Source organism: Phocoena phocoena, chromosome 14, assembly GCF_963924675.1.
Source record: "Phocoena phocoena chromosome 14, mPhoPho1.1, whole genome shotgun sequence".
Lineage (NCBI taxonomy): Eukaryota > Metazoa > Chordata > Mammalia > Artiodactyla > Phocoenidae > Phocoena > Phocoena phocoena.
Window position 1 is genome coordinate 25,653,997 of NC_089232.1, and position 11,400 is coordinate 25,665,396.

An 11,400-nucleotide genomic window follows, 5' to 3' on the forward strand; every position below is an offset into this window, starting at 1 on the left:
GACGTGGGACTTTACGTACAAAAAGAAATCATTAGAAATGACATCATCTATTTAAGTTTTTAAACAATTAATTGTGCCAATATTTGGAAATGAACTTTCAGAAGAAAAATGAAAACAAGAAAATGAGGTAGGAGGGCACTGCAGTAGTCTAGGCAAGAGATGATTGTGGCTTGGACTTGGATGTTGGAAGTCAAGATGAGAAAAGTAAACCAATTAAAGAAGTATTTTAGAGAAAGAGAGCATGTGAAGGATTGGATGTAGGGAGTTAGGAATAGCAAAGTATCCAATAACTGCCCGGTTTCTCATTTACCATTTCCTGAAATGAAAAAACTAAAAGAGCATATACATGAAACAGTAATACAACACCTAGAAAGCAAAATAAAACAATTGCAAATACAATTCAAGGATGTGTATAACTGCTAAGTGGATATAGAATAGCAGTTTGACCCAGTAGGATATGAGAGATCAAGACAGCACAGTAATGTGTCCCTTTCACTATCAGAAGCAGACTTCTTTTTTCCTGTTTCAAAGCCCACACTCCCTTTTAGGTCCACCCACTGAGTTCCTGTTTCCTATCTGAAGAACACCCATCTCCTGTCTTTGCAGAGCAGAGACAACAGATACCTCCTAACTGTTAAAGCCCAAGAGCTCCATTTACTATACTCTACCCAATTCCTCAGGATCTTGGAGATCTACTCGGGAGAAATTGCTCTCATAGGGCTTCAGTACATTTTTTTTTTCTTTTTTTTGCGGTACGCGGGCCTCTCATCCCGTTGCGGAGCACAGGCTCCGGACCCGCAGGCACAGCGGCCATGGCCCACGGGCCCAGCCGCTCCGTGGCATGTGGGACCTTCCCGGACTGAGGCACGAACCCGCGTCCCCTGCATCGGCAGGCGGACTCTCAACCACTGCGCCACCAGGGAAGCCCAGTGCATTCTTATAGTACATGATATTTTAAACAGTTGCATTTTAATACACTGCTAGAGGGAGTGTAAGTTTTCTGGAAAGTGGTACCCTTCAACACTTCAATTCCACTACTGGGAATATAGCCCAAGAGAACAATGAGAAAAGGGAGCAAAGATATAGGCACCAGCGTGTTTATCTCAGTGTTATTTACAATGGTAAGAAACTGGAAACAATTTAAATGTCCTAAATAGAGGAATGGTTAAATTGAAATAGGGGAAAAGTTAGAGGAACAATAATTCAGCCAAACAATGAACGATAATAGTTTACAGTATGTACTATAAACTATTATGGCTATATATTATGTAGCCATAATAGTTTATAGTAAGGATGGGAAAGAGTATTCTCTTCCATCCTGGCTTATATTATATGAGATCAGAGTCTCTCTGTCTCTGAACTTGGGGTTTGAGAATCTGTATTTATTTATTTATTCAACAAAAATGTATTGAGCACTACAGGCCAGGTACAGCTGTAGGGGCCAAAGAGACCTCTTCTTTATCACTCCTCTCATGGAAACTCACAAGTATGTGGTTGACCCATGTCTAATAAGATACCCATTTTCAGTAGCACTTACTAAGAGCTAGTCACTTAACCAAGTGCTTTGCATACTTTACCTCATTTAATTCTCACAATAATTCTGTGAGATAGATTGTTGTCCCCATTTTTACAGATGGAGAAGACTGAAGTCTAAAGAGATCAAGTGACTTACCAAAGGTCACACAGCCACTGAAGTGGCCAAGTCAGAATGTAGTTGAATGTAGTTCTGTTGACTATATATCTCATACTTTTAACTCCTTGGCTAAATTCCTACTCCAGGTGTAGCCAGATAAACACAGATCACAACACTGAGGCTATTTCTTCTCCCTTCACTTAGCACCCCAAGCTTCTGTACACCACTGGACTTGAATTCACTTAAACTAGTACTAGGTACTTGTAGTAGCTCCTTACCCATCTTGTGCTTCTTGTGTTTCACCTCAACCAGATCAAAGACCACTCTCCTTTCCTAGAAAAGGAAGAAGCAAAATCGTGTTTGAATGGCTCTTCCTTCTTGCTTCTCACTTGACATCTCCAAGCAGCAAAAAGCCTGAAAGGTGGTGTGTTGTGGAGGGAAGAATACTTCACAAGCTTCAGTTCATTCATTCAACAACAAATATTTTTGGAGTCCCTACTATGTGACAAGACTTATTTAGCGTTTTAACCTTCCAGATCCTATTTTTACAAGTTTTCAGCACTTCTTTAAGTCCATCCTTGGTTTTATATTCTTTCTTACACCTCTTTCACATGTTCTTTGAAAATCTGATGTAATCAGTTGACTCTTGACTTCTGTTTCTCATTGTCCTGTTTCCCCTCCAGCTAACTTCTCATTCTGACTTCTGTCTTTCTGTTAATAGCAGCACCACCATTGTCTACTCACCCAGGCTTGTAACCTCAGTCACTTTCAGTCTTCTCTCCCTTTACACCCACTTCATTACTAAGTCATATCAAATTTTTTCTCATGAGTTGTAACTGTCCTTTCCTTCCCATTCCTGCTGCTTGTTCTCACCAAGACTTCTTCAGAAACTCCTAATTAGCTTCCCTACCTCCAATCTCTCCCTCTTCTAATTTGCCCTGTTCATTAGACCAGATTAATCTTCTTGAAGCATTACCCTATCACATGTTGTTCACCCAGTGACTTAAGTCTTGCCTGCTCTAACCCCATAGCATCTACTGTATGTATTTTTTCCGCTCTTTCCTTTAATTTATATTTCCCTCATTTTCCCTCTTTCCTTTAATATTGCAATAATCTCTTAACTTGTCTCAATGCTTTTAGTGTTTCCCCTTCCCAATCCATTTTCCAATCTGCAACCAGATTAATATTCTTGAAACACAGCACTCTTCAGCTTAAAGCTATTTTGTGGCTTACTATTAATCATACTTAAAGTGTATATTCCTTAGGCAGGTATTCAAACTCCATCCTTGTCTCCCATTATTCCCCTTCCTGTATCATACAGTGCAACCAAGTTAATATACAGACTTTAAATTGCCCTACCTTTGAACGTTTTTTCATGTTGTCCCTTCTCCTATCTCCATCTGTTCAAATCCTACCTCATTCTGAAGGACCCAGCTCAAATGGTGCTTCTGCAATGAGGCCTTTCTGGATGCCTATATTTATCACTAGAGCTTTGTGTGTTCTATTTCTTTTTGGAGACAAGCATATTTCAATTAGTTTTTAAATATATGATCCTATGATTTTGGTTAAAGTCTATGATATAAATTTGCCTACCCAGAATCCAGGAAAACGTGGTTGCCTTTTCCTGAAATTTCTACCACTTCCCTATTTTACCAACTAATTCCTCAGGCTTAGTCAAATTTAGGTTTAGAGTAGAAACTGTCCCTTTGTTATCTCTCTTTGTTGGGAGTCAAGGCCAGGCAGTTTTCTAATCTGTTGTGGTAAAGTATAATTCATATTGTCTGAGAAAAGCATGGGCTTTGGGCTCAGATAGTCCTAGGTTCCTGACAGCTTCATTATTTCCCAATTGTGTGAAGTTAGGCCATATACTTAACCTCTCTAAGCCTCAGTGTATTTATCTATTTGTAACCCTAACAAATCTAGTGGTCCCATGTGGTTTTGTCTCTATATAAATGGCATGTAAAGAAGCACTGCCCAGAGGACAAAAAGTAATTTTAAAATTAACTTATGTGTGCTTCCCAAGAACGCCAAAGAGGAAATAGTTCATTACCCACAATGACATTTTTCAAATTTTCTTCCTCTACTCCTCGATCATATCTAACCTGGAGATGTTCCAAGAGCCTTTCACACACACGCACACCCAAAAACTAAAACTCTGTCTATATCCCCAGTCCCTGTTCCTCTATCTTCTTCCTCTCTCAGCCATATATATATATATATATATATATATATATATATATATATGTATGTATGTATGTATATGTATATATATATATATATTCTATAGATTGACTTAGCCTCTCTGACATAATCCCCTCCCTCTTAGGTCCTGTCTCTCTCCACCTATTTAAAATATCCAGGAATAGAACCCACACAGCTTCTCCTTTCATGAGTAAAAGTGGAGTGGGAGAGAAGGAAAAAAAGGGAGAAGGTGCATGACAAACATTAGTAACCCTTGTCCCTTTCACATGTAAAACAGATATACCGGGCTTCCCTGGTGGCGCAGTGGTTGAGAGTCCGCCTGCCGATGCAGGGGACAAGGGTTCGTGCCCCGGTCCGGGAAGATCCCACATGCCGCGGAGCGGCTGGGCCTGTGAGCCATGGCTGCCGGGCCTGCGCGTCCAGAGCCTGTGCTCCGCAACGGGAGAGGCCACAACAGTGAGAGGCCCGCGCACGGCAAAAAACAAAACAAAACAAAACAAAAAACAGATATACCTCACGTTGTCTTTAAGATGATTAAGTAATATTACATGTGTAAAGCACGTAGCATACATCTGGCATATGATTTGTACATAATGGTTGGTTAGTAGTTCTACAAATTCCCTTTGTTTATTTTTTATGGATTCTAATTCTCTGGAGAAATTCTCCGTATTTTCACCTATTTTCGTGAACAAACTAATCATAGTTATTTTAAGGTACTTTGCTAACCTCAGCACTTGGATCACCTGTGGCCTTGTTTCTATCGTCTCTGTCTTCATTTGGTTTTCAGACTGTGGTCCTGTCTTTTGATGAACCCAGTAATATTTCGGTGAAAGATACTCATTGTGTCTAAATAAATTGTAGAGGCTCCAGTTGGTGTTGGCCTCTTCTGAGAGGGTTCATCCTGCCCTGCACTAAGCAGATAGAGTGTTGGCAAATCATCCTCTTCCACTCAGGAGCTATGCTGAGTCGAGGTTGGACTGCAGTCCTGCTAAGGCTCAATCTACCCCTGGTTTGCCCTTCGCCCTCTAGGATTTTCCACTGAAAACCTGGTCTATAATGTGTATCCCCTCCCCTTGGACGATCCCAACTCTAATCACTCTTTCCCAAGTCTGCTAAAATGCTCTACTTCTAGAGGTTTTCTCCTTCGGTGTTTTTGTCCTCTGCTCCATGCAGCCCCAGTATTTGGCAAATGTGCTGAGTGAGAAGTTGGCTTGAACACCTATCTTACCCCTTCCAAGTCTCCACCAGAAAGTTCTGGTAGTTTCTCTGTTCCCTCACAAGTGCCCCAGGAGGTATAAATCCTAGATTCTCAGCTCCCACCGCCACTCCCTCCAACTCAGAAGAAACATATGCCCTCAGGATAAAAGCAATTGCAGTACCTCCCTCACCTCTCTGAATTCTTCCTTCTCCAGAGACGGAACCATCTCTCACTTTTATTGTTTCAGCACCTTCTCACTGCCTTCAGACAAATGGTTTCTGTATATTTTTCAGCTTTGCTAGTTATTCTAAGCAGGAAAACCAGTCTGCCTCTGGCCATTCCAACCCACTCAAATGTAGAGGTTGATGGTTATTAAATGTTCATTTATTCCCTTTTGCATCCTTTATCTGGCTAGACGGCCTATAATACATTTTTCTGGTTTACCCTCAGTTAGTTGGCTGGTTCCACCATGTTCTCATTTTCAGGTTCCTGGGTTTTCTTACAAGTATGTATAAGCATAGCTTCTGGCAAAAATGGGTGGTTTGCATTTTTATGATCTTATCTAATCTTGGCTCTATTATCACCCTACCCTTATTTTTCCTTTGCCTAATCCCCCTAATTGTTTATTTTATATTTTTTGTTGTTGCCTTTTTCTAAACTTGGATAACTACTTTGTGGAATGTGGTAGGGAATTATATATATAATTTTTCCAAGTATTTATTAGATGTATTTATTCATCACCAGGAAAACATCATTTCAATTACCAAATCCTACTACATAGTCCCAGTTATGTAGCTAGTGACTCACTTTTCACATCCCCATTTCTCTTACAAAGTCATGTCTGTCTGAACTAGGAAAAGAAATGAAAATACCACCTAGATCTTTCAGTTTCATACTTAAAATGTCAGAGTTTCTGGAGACACGTTCCAGAGTTTTACGGGCTATGTCTGCGCTAATTGGCCACAGAAGTGACAGGATTCAAGCCAAGATATGCCCAGCAGGAGTCTAAGTACATAGGCAATGACCTGGTTGGGCTGTAAATGGGTGGGGAAATGGAAATTCCTTGGTTATATTAGGCGAAGAGTCAAGAGCAAGAATCCAAGCTGAGAGTGGGGTGATGGCAGGTCAGGAGCCATTTTTTTAAAATAAATTTATTTATTTATGGCTGCATTGGGTCTTAGTTGCTGCATGCGGGCTTTCTCCAGTAGCGGCGAGCGGGGGCTGCTCTTCGTTGCGGTGCGTAGGCTTCTCATTGCAGTCGCTTCTCTTTGCAGTTGCTTCTCTTGTTGGGGAGCACAGGCTCTAGGCGTGTGGGCTTCAGTAGTTGCAGCATGCAGGCTCAGTAGTTGTGGCTCACAGGCTCTAGAGCACAGGCTCAGTAGTTGTGGAGCACAGGCTTAGTTGCTCTGCAGCATGTGGTATCTTCCTAGACCAGGGGTTGAACCCATGTCCCCTGCATTGGCAGGGGGATTCTTAACCACTGTGCCACCAGGGAAGTCCCAGGAGCTATTTTTTAAAAAGTGATCCGAATGAAGTTAGCATATACAGCCTCCAGGGGATACAGACAGGGGCTAGAATAGCAGGATAGCAGGACGGCAGTGGGATTCTTGTGGCCCAGCCTTGTCTGTTTCTCTTGCTTCATCTTTTACCATGCCCCTTCTATCCTCCACTCCAGCCACACTAATAAATCACTAAATGTTCCCCAAAGATGCTAAACTGCTTCACACAGCCACACCCTTTTTCATGCTGAGCCCTTCCCCTTGCCTCTATGAACCTGACAAATTTTTAATTTTTTTCCAGATTCTGCTTAAATACTTTCGCTCTGAAGCTTTTCGTGCCCCCCACCGTAGCCTGCCCCCGCTCATCCTTTTTGACCCTTCCCCACCCATGTACCTATTGCCACATCTATTTTGAACTTCACAGAACTGATAAACGGTAGGAATATGCACCTTGGCTCTCTGATGTGAGAAATGTCACATTATTATATTTTTCTAAATCAAATTTTAAAAATATTAGTCCCCAAGTGCTAGGATGCTGACACACTCAATATCTTTATGAGTGCCTCTCCCCTTCCCTACGGTCATCCTCATAATCCTAGGGGGGCTAACAGTCCAGAAAATGTGGGAAATGGCCCTTTGGTCTTCAATACACCTCCAGTATTGTTGAATAGAAGTGACAAGGGCAGACATCTTTGTCTTGCTCCTAATCTTAGGGGCAAGGCACCCAGTCTTTCACCACTACTTATGATGTTAGCTGTAGGTTTTTTGTAGAGGCCTTTGTTAGGGTGAAGAAGTTCCATCCTGTTGAATGTTTTTATCATGAATTTTATCAAATGCTTTTTCTGCATCTATTGAGATGATTATGTAGTTTCCGTCCATTAGTCTATTAACATGATATATTATTACATTGTTTGATTTTTGGATATGAAGCTAACCTTGTATTCCTAGAATAAATCCCTCTTGTTATGTATAATCCTTTTTATATATTACTGGATTTGGTTGGCTGGTATGTTGTTGAGGATTTTTGCATCTATATTCATAAGGGATATTTGTCTGTAATTTTCTTGTGATGTCTTTTTCTAGTTTTAGTATCAGGGTAATACTAGCCTTATAGATGAGTTGCAAAGTGTTCCTTTATCTTCTGTTTTTTTGGAAGAATTTCTGAAGGATTAGTGTTATTTCTTTAAAGGTTTGGTACAATTCACCAGCGAAGCCATCTGGGCCTTGACATTTTTGTGAAAAATTTTCTGATTGCTAATCCTATGTCTTTACTTGTTATAGGTTGTACAAAAAGTTAATATAGCAGACCTGAAATTCCTTTCCTTAGAAAGTCCTGCTTGCAAGATTGACCCTTGGCTGGCATCTGGGAACTTGGATTTAGGGAGTGTTTCCACCATCCCCTAAATAATAAGAGTGGCTTACTGTGCCTAAACTGTGCAAAAGTATATGCTGACATCTGCTTTTCTTCTAGGAGTCTAGAATTTTGGTATGTGCTAGGTACAGAGTGCCTATGTGACCAGCCTCCAAAAAAATGTTGGACACTGACTCTCTAATAACTTCTCCTGGTAGGCAACATTTTACACATGTTGTCACAATTCAACACTAGAGGAATTAAGTACATTCTGTGTGACTCCATAGGTAGAGGACTTTTAAAAGCTTGCACCTTGTTTCCTCTGGACTTCATCCCATGAGATTTTCTCCATGCTGATTTTCCTTTGTATTCTCTGGATGTAATAAGTCATATTTATGAGTATGACTATATGCTAAGTCCTGTGAGTCTTCTTAGTGAAACACTGAACCTGGGAGTGGTCTTGGGGACCCCTGACACAGATTTATTCAGATTTTCTATTTCCTTTTGAGTCAATCTCAGCAGTTTGTGTCTTTCTAGGAATCTGTCCTTTTCATCTAGGTTATCTCATTTGTTGTCATATAATTGTTTACAATATTCTCTTATAATCCTTTTCATTTCTGTAAGGTGAGTAGTGATGCCACCTCTTTTTTTTTTATTTTAGTAACTAAGATATTTTCTCTTTTTTCCATTGATCAATCTAGCTAGCAAGTTTTGTTTGTTTGTTTTTGTTTTGTTTTGTTTTGATCTTTTCAAAGAATCAACTTTGGTTCCATGATTTTCTCTATTGTTTTTATATTCTCTATTTCATTTCTTTCTACTCCCGTATTTTTTAATTTCCTTCCTTCTACTTGCTTTAGGTTTGGTTTGGTCTTCTCTTTCTAGTTTCTTAAGGTGGAAGGTTAAGTTATTGATTTGAGATCTTTCTTCTTTTTATTTTAATAGAGGAGTTTTCAGCTATAAATGTCCCTCTAAGCACTGCTTTAGCTGTATTTCATAAGTTTTGGTATGTTGTGTTTTTACTTAAACTCATATCAAATTATTTTCTAATTTCCCCGGTGATTTCTTCTTTGATCCACTGATTACTTAGGAGTATGTTATTTAATTTTCACATACTTATGAATTCCCCAAATTTCTTTTCATTATTGATTTCTAATTGCATTCCACCGTGGTCAGAGAAGATACTTTGGATGATATGATTTTTTTTTTAAGTTCTTCAGATACAATCCAGTATCTTTTTCTTTTTTTTTTTTTTTTATTTAGTTTTGGCTGTGTTGGGTCTTCGTTGTGGTTCTTGGGCTTCTCATTGAGGTGGCTTCTCTTGGTGCGGAGCTCGGGCTCTAGGTGCACGAGCTCAGTTAGTTGTGGCACGTGGGCTCAGTAGTTGTGGCTCAGGGGCTTAGTTGCTCCATGGCATGTGGGATCTTCCCAGACCAGGGCTCGAACCCATGTCCCCTGCATTGGCAGGTGGATTCCCAACCACTGCACCACCAGGGAAGCCCTGGATGATTTTAATCTTTTAAAATGTATTGTAGTTTGTTTTATGGCCTATCACATGGCCTATTCTGGAGAATGTTCCATGTTCACTTGAGAAGAATGTATAATCTGCTGTTTGGGGGGTTGAAATCTCTTTTACCATCTTCCCCTGGTCTCCTTTGTGGAAGCCAGTGTGAGAGTAGCGGAGTAGTGGATATTGTCGCTTCTTTTTCTTCCCCTCCTGGGTCCTGCCTTCTGGAGTGAGAGAATAAGCAAATAATTCCAAATTAACAGCTTCTTCCTGATGTCCTTCCAGATTCCAAAAACCCCCAGGTATGCATGGCTTTTCTGTAACTAGCTGTGATTTCTCTTCCTAGATGCATTATGACAATGAAATGTTTCTCTTCCCACAAGCAATGCAAAATGAGTGCTCTTGCCCTTCCCCACTCTCAGCGGCTGCCTCAGGAACACTCCCACTCAGGAGTTGGTCAACGCTTCTTTCATGGATGGATTTGGTCCCACATCATCATATTGAGGGCAAACCAAGGGAGTGCTGGTTTGGTGAGATCAGAGCTTTTACCTGATATAATAAACTCCCATCTGACCTTCTGACAGTACCATTAAAATTGTCCCTTCTACTCCTGTTTCCCCATATACCCGGAAGTGAGTAACCACATCCTCTTCCTTTTCTTTGAAATCTGTAAAGGATCCATTTGTCTGTAACTAACAGAAAACCAACCCACCTCTACTTTGAGTAATTAAGAGTTTATTTTTCTCATGTAACAAGAAGTGCAGGGACAGACAATTCTGGGGCTGACGCAGTTGATCAACACCATCAAGGACCCAGACTCTCTCCATTTTCCCACTGCAGCATCCACAGCAGGTGTACTTTTTTTCATCCTTATGCCTGCTGCCTCATGGCCACAAGATGGCTGCTGCACCTTAAGACCAAGTCTTGTCCTAGGGAGAAAGAAGGGGTAGGGTGCAGAGGCAAAAAGCCTGCCAGCGTATTACAAAGCTTTTCCAGAAGCCCCACCCAGCAACTTCGGATGATGTCTCATTATTTAAGTATAGGTCACATATCACCCCACACCAATCACTGAAAGACTGAAAAATGGGTAAAGAGAAGGGAGAGGGCAAGGGAGAGAGGAGCAGTGGCCAGGAAACCAACAGTGGCTGCCACACCTTCCTTCACAGCTTTAGTAGTTAGAAGTGGGGAGGATGACTTTAATCAGGCTGAGCTTGGAGTATGACATTGCATTCAATTCTGTCCCTGTCACACCTGTTCTAATAAGAATCTATCCCCACTTCCTAAAATCTAAACTTCCTGGCAACTTACGTAGAAAAGTCCCTAAGCACAACATAAATATAGACACATTTTCACCTGCCTTCCAGTAATTTCAGCATCCAACTCATGCTCCTTTTTTTAGAATTAGAAAAAACATATTCTAAAGTACTCAGCAGTCATCCACAGTCATTAAGCATTGTTCAATTTGAGGACCCCAAAGGTTAGTCTTCTGGGACATCACCATGCCACTGCCTTTTCTCAGCCTCAGATACCTGGTTTGTCAGTTAACCATTTCCATCACAGGTACAATGCCTGTACAAACAAGTCAACCCATAACCTCGTTCAAGCTTGGGTCCTGGACTTCAAGTAATCACTGTCCAGGAAGAGGTTAGAAATTCAGAGTCAAAATAGAAGCCGTAAAGTTCAATTTCCCTATCTCTCACTGTCTCAGAATGCTCCTGGAAACTGCAGATAAATTAATATCTTTATCAAACTCTAATAAGTACATTTGCCTGTCTTCCTTCCAGAGCCTTCCGTCAACCTCTCTGTAAATTATCCCAGAAGTTTTAAAGCATTCTGTAAAATCCTTTCAAATCAACCTCTTCCCAGTCCTCTGATAGTTCCCACATCAGGAGTTACTTTTGAGAGACCTCACGTATTTCTGCATACCAGTTCTCTAACAGAATTTTAGCTATTGTCTCAAAGTCAATAGACTCAAATTCTAAAGATCATAATTTTTTTGTGTGCCACATTCAA